Source organism: Protopterus annectens, chromosome 9.part0, assembly GCF_019279795.1.
Source record: "Protopterus annectens isolate FY-2018-M chromosome 9.part0, PAN1.0, whole genome shotgun sequence".
Lineage (NCBI taxonomy): Eukaryota > Metazoa > Chordata > Ceratodontiformes > Protopteridae > Protopterus > Protopterus annectens.
The window spans coordinates 1,213,873,585-1,213,886,084 of record NC_056743.1 but is presented as its reverse complement, the minus strand read 5'-3'; the positions used below and the strand labels follow the sequence as shown (position 1 = coordinate 1,213,886,084).

The following is a 12,500-nucleotide window of genomic DNA, read 5'->3' as shown; positions in this document are numbered from 1 at the left end:
CTTCACCCAAGACTGTACTAGACAGTCAAGAGGAGAGGGTAAACACTTGCACCACACCACATTCATCACATAGTCCCTCAAAACCTACACCACCGAAACACACACATAGAAACACAGAACACACACTTACATTCATGGAGGCTCTCAATAAAAATCTGCCCAAGCAACAGAGACCTTCAAAGGAGAAATGCAAGCAACCTCCACCTCCCAACACAACCCAAATGACACATAGCCCACAAACTCAGTGTGCCACCCAATGACAGCTCATAATGCATGACAACGTACCCAACACTCTAGTTATAGGTGACTCTATAGTCAGGCTGACTGATGTTCCACTCACCAGGCTAAACAAGGAGAAAGTTACTGTCAGCTGCCTATCAAGTGCCAGGATCTGCCACATAATGCACGCACTCAGGTCACTCCACAACAAGTACAAATATGATTCTGTCATTGTCCATGTTGGTGGGAATGACCTGAGGCATACCTCCCTGGACTACATGAAAAGAGACATGGAGGAGCTCACCGATCTTGTAGCCCAGGCAGGTATGGCCCTAGCCTTGAGTAGCATCCTGCCATCAACCAGAATGATACCACAGTACAAGGACAAAATGATTGACTTCAACAATTGGCTAAGCTTCTGGTGTCATTCTAAGGGGATCCAGTATCTGTCTGCCTGGGAATGACATGATCGACAGACCACGATGCTTTGCTAGAGATGGTCTACACCTGTTGCCCTTGGGATTCTGGAAACTGGCTAAGGCTCTTCTCACCCCTGTAGTGCCTTTTTTAAGGAAGGTTCAAATGACAAATTCACCAATGTAACAGGTACAAGCAAGCAAAATCTGAGGGTAAGGCTACTCAGTGCTAGAAGTCTAAACCTCAAAATTAACTCACTCGAGGCACTCCTTAAAATGGAGAACATCGACATCTGTGCAGTGACAGAGACCTGGTTCAAGGCTCCAGAGAGCACCCCTGCATTACCAGGCTATAATTCATACCATACCATCCTGCCACCTAACCTGGACCAAAACACTAAAGGCAGAGGCGTGTCCATATTCATTAAGGATATCCACACCTCCAGGCTAGTTGCTCAACATAATGCACCCGAGATTATCCAAGTGCAACTAACTCTGGGCAAGACTGCAATCCAAATTGTAGCTTGCTAAAGATCCCCCTCCATGTCCCAGGATTCCAAATCCTCATTTCTTGATACAATGGGAAATATTAGAGTACAACCTAACACCCTAATATTGGGCAATTTCAACTACCCCACCATTAACTGGGAAAACTACTCATGTACCAACTCTTTTGCTCAACGTTTTCTGGAATTCAAAAATTCCAACGCCTTGGATCAACTTATCCACACCCCCACCAGGGGAAGCAATATCCTAGACCTGGTCATTAACAACATGGGCGACCAGAGGTCAATTCCTCGTTGGTCAGATCTGACCACAAGTTAATCAGCCTGGACATCCACATCCCGCCCCTACCCCCATTAGGGAAACCACCATAAAAAATTTCTCCAAAGCCAACTTCACGCTTCTTTAGACAGAAGTGGCAAACTTCATGATACCCATGCAGATGGACAATAGAGGTACGACTGCTGAATCCTACACAAATGCACTTTATAAGCACTGACATGAGTGCATGGGTCGGGCTATCCCTAACAGAACCAAGATGCTATCCTCCAAAAAAAGGAAGCCAATCTGATGGTCCCCTGCCATAAACAAACTCTACAACAGAAGAAAGAAACTGCTGCAAAAAAGAGTAAAAATCCCATGATTGGAGGAACTCCATGGTCAGTCTCAGTAAGAAGCTGAGATCGCTCATAAAATCCTCCAAAGCTAGTTACGAAAACAAAATTGCCACTGTTTCTAAAGACAACCACAAAGCATTCTATAGCTAGGTCAAGAATCTCAATGGCAACACTCATATCTGCTCTGAGTTACAGCACAATGGCACTAAATATACAGAACCAACAGATATTGCCAACATCCTGGCAGATAGGTTCAGTGCTAACTTTACTCCCCCTTTCACCCTCTAAAGGGCCCATCTCTATACCGGAAGAATGCAAAGTTCCTGTAATCACGGGTGCACAGGTAAAACCACACCCTCCAAAGCCAAGAACACAGCATCCATGGGACCTGGCAACATCCCAGGCTGCATTCTACATGAACTACAGAACGAACTGGCACCCCACCTAAGTACCATGTTCAGTCATAGACTCACCTCAGGCTTAGTGCCCAATGAATGGTGCACAGTGATGGTTATCCCACTCAGCAAAGGGGGATCCACCATGGACCCAAGGAACTACCGCCCCATTAGCATGATGAGCCTGGTCTGCAAGGCCATGAAACGTATCATCATGAAACTTATAAACAAAGACATTGGTAATCTCCAAACTCTGGACCCCACCCAGTTTGGGTTTGTAAAAGGCAGATCATGTCTCCTAAACCTGACAGACTTCTTTGAAGCAGTCAACAAAGCCATAGATGAGGGTAAGGTGGTTCACAAAGCCTATCTAGATCTCGCCAAGGCTTTCAACACCATCCCCCACTCTGGAATTATAGATAAACTCACTAAACTAGGTATAAATCCCTATGTCACAAGATGGGTTGCCATTGGCTCACTGACAGAAACCACACTGTGAAATTAGCAGACTCCAAATCCGACTTCAGACCAATGACAAGTGGAGCACCATAGGGTTCAGTCCTGGGTCCTCTCCTGTTTGGTATCTACTTCTCTGAAGTACAGGCTAACACAGAAGGTCTTTGGCTAATGAAGTTCACAGATGACTGCAAACTAGGAGCTATAACTGAAACTCCTAACGATGTGGACATCCTACAAAAGGGCTTCACTGAGACAGATGCCTGATGTCAAAGCCATGGTCTCAAGCTCAATACCAAAAAGTGCACTGTCATCCCTTTTGGTAAAAACTCTGTACCCATGAACTACCACATAGGCGGTAGTCTACTTAACACTGAAAGTGTGATGAGACCTTGGGACACAGGCGGACAGTAGTCTCTCCTTTGATAATCACATCGCCACAGTAGTCAGGAAATCCTTCTACATGGCACACCTCATCACAAAAGGTTTCTCATCCAGGAAAAAAGAGGTCTCACAAGACATCTACAACAACTGGAAAGGCTGCAGAAATACCTCACAAACAGGACTACTGGCCTTAAACAGATGTCCTACTCAGACCGTCCAAAAAACTCCAGCTTTACTCCATCGCATAACATCTACTCAGTGGCGATCTCTGCCTAATGTACAAAGCTATGTCAAACCCAGAGCTGTTGGACATGCTCCACTTAAAGAAATCCCAATCTCTCTGAGCTACATGCTCTAGGGACCTAAACCTTGGCACCACAATAAACAGAACATGCTGGAGGGATATATTCCTGTCCCAGAGACTTCCCACACTCTGGAACAAACTACCTGCCTATATCAAACAAAGCTTCTTATTAGCACTCTTCAAGAAAAATCTTGATGATTGGATGGGAGATAGGAAATTTACCCCGGGGATCACTTCTCTGGCTCTGCTCGACAGGGGCACAGGAAAATAATTTTCTTGGGTGGTGAAAGCCAGGGTACCTTTTTGGCTAGGCTTATATAGGCCCTAGGGCCAACAGCCTAGCACCTACCTATCAACCTATGTTAAAATACAGTATACAGAGAATTTTCAAACAATATGTTAAAATACAGTTTACAGCAGAAGACATAACAAGACCTAATATATATACAGGAAAAAATAATTACACATGGTTAATAACAGAATAACTACACAAATTCAATCAGCATTAGGAGAAGACCTAGACTGTAATATACATTACAGTAGGTATATTAGGAAGTGAGGTATATAAGTGGAATAATCTGAGGACTTATGTAATACATGGGCATAGCCACTTATTCTTTAAGTGTGTTCTAAGTGAGTTTTTAAAGTGAGAAGAGGTAGTGGGCATAAATCAGAGCAGGAGGGAGATTATTCCAGGTTCTAGCTGTGAAGTGGGAGAACAGTGCTTTTCCTGCAGTATTGTTAGCCCTAGAGATACAGAGGAGGGATTTGTTGGAAGATTGGAGAGGGCAATTTGTATTATAGTGGGTGAGAAGTTGGCCTAGTTCAGGGTTTTTTTCTGGATGTGTTACCACATTGTAGGCAATGACTGATTGGTGATAGGTTAGTAGCTGGGGAAGTTCCAGCCATTGCAGTTCCCTTAGAGCCTGGCAATGGTGGGTTCTAAAGGTGGAGTTGTTTGCAAACTTGGCAATTTTATTATAACATGATTTGAGTCTGGCAAGGTCAAGTTTTCTAAGCTGGGTAAGAACTGGAGCAGCATACATTAGGATAGACAAGAGGTGAGTTTGGGCTAGGGTAATCCGTGCTTGTTTTGAGAGGGATTTCCTGTGCCTATATAGTATTCCCATTTTTTTATGGACTTTTTTGATAGTTTGTGAAAAGTGGATGTCGAAGTATAGATTTTTATCAATTTCAACGCCTAGGAGTTTGGTATGGTCAGAGAGACCTTTGGAGGAATTAGTAAATGATAGAGGGGTGGAAATGGTTTTGTTGGGGGTGAAAAGTAGTAATTTGGTTTTATTAGGGTTTAGGATAAGTTGGATCTGAGTGATCCAACTTTCCACAGAGCTAAAGGATTCCTGGGTGAGTTGTAGTAGGGTGGGAAGTGATGGAGCTGAACAGATAAGAGTTGAATCATCAGCGTATTGTATAAGTGAAGCATGCTGTGTGGTGGTATGGAGATTATTGGTAAATATGGAGAAAAGAAGAGGGCCTAATATGGAGCCTTGTGGTACACCTATGGTAGTTGGGAGTAAGGGGGATAGTACACTTTGCCATTGGACAGATTGTTGTCTATTGACAGATAGCTTTTAAACCAGGCTAGAGCAGAAGGGTCAAAGGATAGGGATGTCAGGGTGTCTAGTAGTAAGGAATGTGAAACCATGTCAAATGCTTTGGAGAGGTCAAGAAATATTGCAGATACAAAGTTATTATTATTTCTATGTTGGTTGATACGACTGGTGAAAGAGAGCAGAGTGGTGGTTGTGCTATGGTGTTGTCAGAAGCCATGCTCTGTGGGGGAGAGAATATGGTGTGAGTTTAAGAATTGTGTTACCTGAGAATGTACACATTTCTCTAGTATTTTAGATAAGGGGGATAGAATGGCAATGGGGGTAATTTGAGTATTCATAAGAGTTTCCACCTTTATATTTATATATATATATATATATATATATATATATATATACATATACATATATATATATATATATATATATACATATATATATATATATATATATATATATATATATATATATATATATTTTTTTTTTTAAGATTAATATGAGCTTTTTGTTATATTAGCAATGCGTGTTATCTATATGAAGTTATTTAGAGCACATTTAATGAGGTAAAATGTTTGAAGAAGCATCAACATGTTAAACATATACATCTGATGGCTCTGTGGAGTACAGTAATACTACCGAGGTACTGGAGGACCAAGCTGGATAGGGAAAGCAGCAATGGGCCAGAACCTGCTTCCTCTTCCTCTTCCTCAAAAGGAGTGGTGGAATGCATGCCATAGAGGCATTCATACCATTAATGTCCCCTGACAGAGACTGCATGACCTAATGGGAAGCACCTTTTCTAAAAGACATGTTTACTTGGTGGCTTACTATACATAACTCATGGAAGTGAGTGATCATTCCCATGCTGTGCTGGCATACCTATACTTTGTCTGCTACAGAGAATGGATGCAGAAAAGGGATGTGGGTTAAAGTAAAAATGGTTGCTTGGATAATGGCTCCACCATGGTCATCGCTTCCTATGAATACATAGTAGCCATGGTGAGAGACAGGCAGGAGTAGAGGAGAGAAAAGGTTTATAAAATTGATAAACAAGATAACATATTTAGGTTACATTTTATTAAGGAAAGCTGAAATTGGTGAGATTTCAATGCAAATCAAGCATATGCTTTTGTCTGCCAACTTGTGGGCACAGACAGCAAAAAATGCTTTTCATTTGCGGCTGTTTCAACCTGAGCTACAGAGAAGTGCAAGATGTGATCTCAAGGTCAGTGTTCTGGCAGATGTTCCAGTTATCACATGCACACTAAAATGAGCAGCTTATGCAAATAATTAATTTAATAAAATGAAGTCACATTTTACAATTAGTTTTATTACACTTTGAATTATGTTAACACTTATGCATCAATGTTTTTATTAGTCTTTAAAAAAATGATGTGTAATGTTTGAAATATTTTCTTTTATGTTTAGAGTAGCTGACCTACTACTTTCTAAAGGAACGAATATTATAGCCTTCCATTCTGAAATTATAAAATAGTTCTAACTGATATTAGTTCTAATGAAGAGAAAACAATAAACACAAAGATAAAGGTATGCAAGATAGAAACTTAACTTGTATAAACGTCATTAGTTAATTTTAATGTTGCATGGAGAAATGATTGTGAAAAGTTAACAGATGGCTGAGTAGCTGCCCTGGTAAGGAATTTATATTACATAAAACAATTCATTGTTTAGTTTGCAATTTAAAATGTGTTTCTTTCTTGTTTTCACTATATTTTCTAATGATGCTACTGTGCGATTATGGAGCTCATATTGTATAGAGAAACTAAATAAGTTGTTGCAGTTTTAGCTTAGAAAAGTCTCTGTGCAGTGCAAGCGGGAGACCTTTTCAGTTTTAATAGTAATTAAAAGTACATATTTAACTCATCTGGGTGAGTTTATCACAATGAATGCTGGAAGTCTTAATGACTGAATATTGTAAAATCATGGTTACAGCAGCCTGCAGGTTCTACGTTTTAGGCATGTACAAGGTGATTCAGCTAGATAATATACATATGCTGGGTTGGGGAGAGCAGAGCTGTGCAGTTTAGAACAAGATGATACTTGTAACCCAAAGATAGTTTTCCACGTGGGTGCAGAAACATATCACATTACATGCAGGGGATGGCCAAGCAGAGACATGCCACATTACATACAAACAATGGCAATACAAAGGAGAGACATACCACATTACATTCAGGTGATGACCACACAAAGCAGACATGCCACATTACATACAGGAGATAGACATACAAAGGACAGACATAGCACATTGCATGCAGGCAATGGACATACAAAGCAGAGACATGCCACATTACATGCAGGTGATGGCCATACCAAGCAGAGATATAGCACATTACATGCAGGTGATGGACATACAAAGCAAAGACATGTCACATTACATGCAGGTGATAGACATACAAAGGACAGACATAACACATTACATGCAGGCAATGGACATACAAAGCAGAGACATGCCACATTACATGCAGGTGATAGCCGTACCAAGCAGAGACATAGCACATTACATGTAGGTGTTGACCATACAAAGCAGACATGTCACATTACATGCAGGTGAGTACCATACAAAGTAGAGACATGACACAATACATGCAGGTGATGACCATACCAAGTTTAAGAAAATATGTACACTGTGTAAGCTACTATGCAAGAATGAAGAAAAAGTTTTTTTTATTAAGAAAAAAATGTGAGAATTAACTTTTAACAGTATTCAAGTATCAAAGAGAAGCACGCACATAAGATATAATTTTTACATAGATTTGTAGCAAACTCTATAAGCCAAATAACTGAATTAAATTACTGTATGCATCTGAAGTCATAAAAGGAAGCTACACAGAGCCATAGCTCAGGTAGGTCATAGAGGACTGCTGTTCCAGATGAAACAGCTAGGGGGCAAGATCAGCATGACAGAACAGCTGCCTTTTAGTCCTTGCAAGTCAGTGATGTTTTAACTTTTGGGCTCAAGTGCAGTTTGGGAGTCGTTTTATTGTGGCCATTTGAATGATTTGTTTTGTGTGTGTGTGTGTGTGTGTGTGTGTGTGTGTGTGTGTGTTGAGAACTGTAAGAAGGGCAGGTATACCTTCTTGCACCAGTTCAGAGTATAGTTTTTTGGTCCTCAACAACAAAGAACTTTCTTTTTAATCCTCTACTTTAAATGAGAGGGAAGTATTAAGTGAAGGACTGCCCAGGGTATCAACTGACATAGCCAAAGACCTTAACTCATTCCCTCCAGTTCAGCTCTTTTGAGTGTGTGTACCTTTAACTCCTAGTTGGTGGTACTTGAGCCTTTAAAAAAATAAAGTTATCACTTTACAGCTCTAACAAATACTCATTGACAGAGGTCAAATATCAACGCATTTGTGTTTGCCATCATGTATGTTTCAAGATAAACTATTCTGATACCTTGTATGTAGCATGGTTTTGGAATTATTAATGCAAATATTATCAAGCAGTATTTGATGCCTAGAGGTGCAGTAGGATGTAACTGCAGAAACGCCTGGAGGTGCACTCGGCTGTGATGAGTTGTTAAACTACATTGAGTACTTAGTTAAATTAAATAATTTCAGATAGCTCAATGAAATGCTACTTATTCTAAGCAAGAGTAGGATTCCAAAGGGATAACCATCACATTAAGTACAAACACAGCAATATATTTAGGCACATTATACAGGTTACAGTAGCCTTCCTGGCCTAGGTCCTAAGAGGAAGAAGGATTGGTGGGAGGAAGATTGGAAGAAGCAAAGTTAAAGTGGCATGCACTTCCCATTTGGTGAATAATGTGACACAAAGTAAGCTACATCTTGCAAAGCAGAATAAGCATAAACTCTGAATTAGTTGCTGGGAGCAATGATCTGGCTTGGTCAAAGTCAGCAAGAGTTTCCTGTAATGGCACTTTCATCCAGAGTGATAAAAATATGGAGCACTGAAGCTGTTGCAGTTAATTAAATGCCCTCTGCTTTCTGCTTAATATAAAGTAGTACTTACGCATAATCCCTGCTCCTAATGAGCAAGATACACATTTCTGCAAAGGCAATAGTATGTTGTCATGTATTGTTTGCATTCTAGGACATTCCCAAATTCATGCATGATGCCCACCTGTGCAAAAGAACAGAGTTTGCAACTAGCAGGTGATACGTAAACAAGTTCCAAGCTACGCATGTGCATTTAACAAGGGGTGGCCAAGCTATGCATGTGCATTTAACAGGGAGTGGCCCTAGAGCTTGTGGCTCATCTGGTCATGATTCATTAGGTCATTCAGAAAAGCCTGCTGTCTACAAGTCCTCTGTATTAGTAAATGGTCAAACTGCACAGCCTTGGGTATAAGCTAGACACTTTTGTGGGTGAGCAATTCATTGTAGGGGGCATTCCCCTGGAAAATATGTTTTTATTTTAAGTTTTAACTGGTTGTGACTTTCCAATTGATGACCTTTTCCCTGCTACCATATGAAACACAGCCAGCTGAGCCGTGACCTCTAGACCTAGGCCTGGCCAATGTCCATTATGTGTACAATATGTGCTGTTTCCAAAGAGACAGGATATAATCATGTAGATAGAACACACTTTTCAATGAGTAGAGTTGAACTAAGTAACCCTGCACCCAGTCTTTGTTGGGGTCTTGCAAATAGCTAGCCAGGTATTTTTGTACACCACAGTGAATAATAGCTACCCTTCTGGCACTGATTAATATATAAAGATATGAAGCTTTGCAAACAGTCATGGAGCTTGGATTTGAAAGTGTGTGCATGAAAAGCTTAAGCAAAGAATACTCACAGAAGCAGTCTTTAAAAGGAGAAATAAAACAGCATGACAGAGTTCCTAAAATTGGTTACTGTGGAGAATTGTTACTATTACTGTTATTGTCTTTCTAATCAATATAGTGGTGAGTATCCCTGCTTGTCATGAGGGAGACCAGGGTTTAATTCCCTGACAAGGCATAGATGAATGTTTAAGACATGCTGACAAGACAGATATGCATTTCAGAGGATCCTTATGCCCTTGAATAACCTCCTCATCCATGCAAAGCAGAGTACATCCTTAACCCTAATTAAGCATAATCTTGACCAATGGATGGACATCGGAAATTCTCTCTGGGTCTAGCCCTCATGTCTCTGATAGATAGAGGAAGACTGTAATGCCTGAATTAACATACCCCTCCATATAACTTCCAGAAAGTCCCTAACTAACATAACCCCTCCTAATAAATACCCACAATACATAGGGACACAAATGAGTTGGATTGCATGGCTAAACTTATAAACGCCCTGGTGTTCATTAGCCTAGTGTATACCTTTGAACCTGTGAACCTATGAAAAATAATTTACCCTGTAAAAAATTTAAATACAGTTAGTGTGATTTTTTTTTTATGTAAAATGTTGTAGTAAATATTCTAGCAGTTGAATCCCCTTCACTGCCTACCCTACCTATGTATCCCCTACTTTACCTTCCTATACATAACTTCAGAAGGTTCCATAACAGGATGGCAGTTCCCCAAGGTTAATTAAAAAATAAACAGTTGATGCAGCAGCAATAACTGGTTAAAAAGAACAGCTGGGCACTCTGTAGCAGAAAGCAGTGTTGTTACGCTGTCATCATCACTTCCTGTATCTGACTGCTCTCATTATTAGCTGCATGGTTTGTGGGTATCAAGATAGTGTCCTGTAGCTATATTCTGAGTGATGCTACTGACAGGTGCATGAAACATGGGAAACCAGCAACTGTAGGTCAGTTCAGTAGAAGCTCTATGGTAAAACGAACTTCATTGTATCACAGCCAGTTCCACCTGTTGTAAGAAGAGTTATGTATTCCATATCCACCAGCTAACATATCATCATGCATACTTTATAATGTTACAATACAACATTATCTCTTATCCCTCTTATTTTCCTAATACACCTTTATGATATCTTTTTTCTAGAGTATGTTATATAACTATCAATTAACAACATGTTACACTAAGTGGATGTCCAATCAGGAGTGATATATATGTAACAAAGACCTCAGTAACAGCCTGTATATCACAAAATGATACCCCATGCTTTGATTATCCATGTTTGAAACTGAGTGTCCTTGCACAAAAATTATAAACAATGACCTGTTCATTTATTGAATATACATATCCCAGGTGTAGTGCAATATGTCTGTTACAATATGATGTAAAATAGTGTAATCTGCATTCTTGGCTTGACATTGTTGTGAGAGTTGCACTCAGAGAAGCAACTTGCAGTGTGGTTTTTTAGACTGCTTTAAAGGAATGGTATGTAATGTTATTTTAAGTAGCCAAATTATGCCTCTGATCTTAGAGATCAACCTGCACTATACAGTTATCAGACTCAGGGATTGCTTAATTTTATATTATCAATGTTGCTTCATAACAGTATATTAGGAGACTTTTCCATAGCAAAAATGATTCTTGTTGGTCTCCACAGTTATAAAGCATGTTTAAGCCCTTATAGTGAGAGGTGAAATTATATGAAAAATACATATGGAATAGCATAAATGAGATACTCAACAAAATGTAAGCAGGCTTTCTGTAATGACATTGTCTGTTCTTACATAGACTGGTTATCTGCTTAAAGTTATATGACATGATAGGATCATAGGAATTTACTAGGTTAATGTCCCTAGGGCCCTTACAAGCCTAGCCGGGTTCTTTCCCTTATTTCAATGATCAGCATGAATTGCCCCTGTCCAAGATGGATACAGGTAGAACCCCCAGGGTGAATTTACAGTTACCCATCCATGCATCCAGACTGCGTTTGAAGAGGGCTGATGAGGTGCTCTGTTTGGCATGAAGTGAGGGTCCATTCCAAAGGTGTGGTAACCTCTGGAAGACAAATCTGTCCCTCCAGCAGGTTCTATTAATGTCACATATCAGGTTAAGGTCTTTAGGAGAGAGTAACCTGTGTACAATTTGACTTGCAGATATGTAGCATTTCCAGTAAGGCAGGGTCATAGATTGCCTTATATGCAAGACATAGATCGCCTCTGAGTAATCTATATGAAATAGAATAAAGTGACAGTGATTTCAGATGATCCACATAGGACAGATGCTGAAGACATTACATTTTCCTTGTGAGGAACCTTTGTGGTCTCTACAGTTGCTGCATGTACTTGGAAAGGTACGTACCACAAGGGGCGTTGCCCTCAATTATTGATCTGATGAGGGAAGAGTACAGAGGGGTTTTATCTTCTTTTTTTCTGGTTGCAGAGCCTTATGTATGAGATGAGTAATATAGAATGCCCTTCTTACCACTGTAGAGACATGTTGATCAAGGGTGAGGTTACTCTCAATCTGTGTGCCCAGGTCTCTCACCACTGAGAGCATAATTAGGGTATTGTTATTGATGTGGTAGTCAGCAGAACATCACACTTACCAAAAGGGATGATAATACATTTCTTTACATTGAGTTTAAGGCCATAATCATTTATTTGTGTAAGACCCTCTTGTAGGATGTTGATATCATTTGGAGATTCGATGACCACTCCAAGTCTGCAGTCATCAGCAAACTTTGTCAGTCACAGACCTTTAGTTTTAGCTTGTACTTCGGATAAATAGATTCTAAACAGTAGAGGTCCCAGGACTGATCCCTGTGGAACACCACTGGTTACAGGTCTAC

General features: G+C 40.1%; 1 protein-coding gene across 2 annotated transcripts in view; it reads right to left on the bottom strand.

Moving 5' to 3' along the window:
* Positions 1–12,500, bottom strand: part of LOC122811948 (double C2-like domain-containing protein beta) — a 1,736,177-nt gene that overhangs the window by 1,411,168 nt on the left and 312,509 nt on the right. The window lies entirely within an intron of this gene.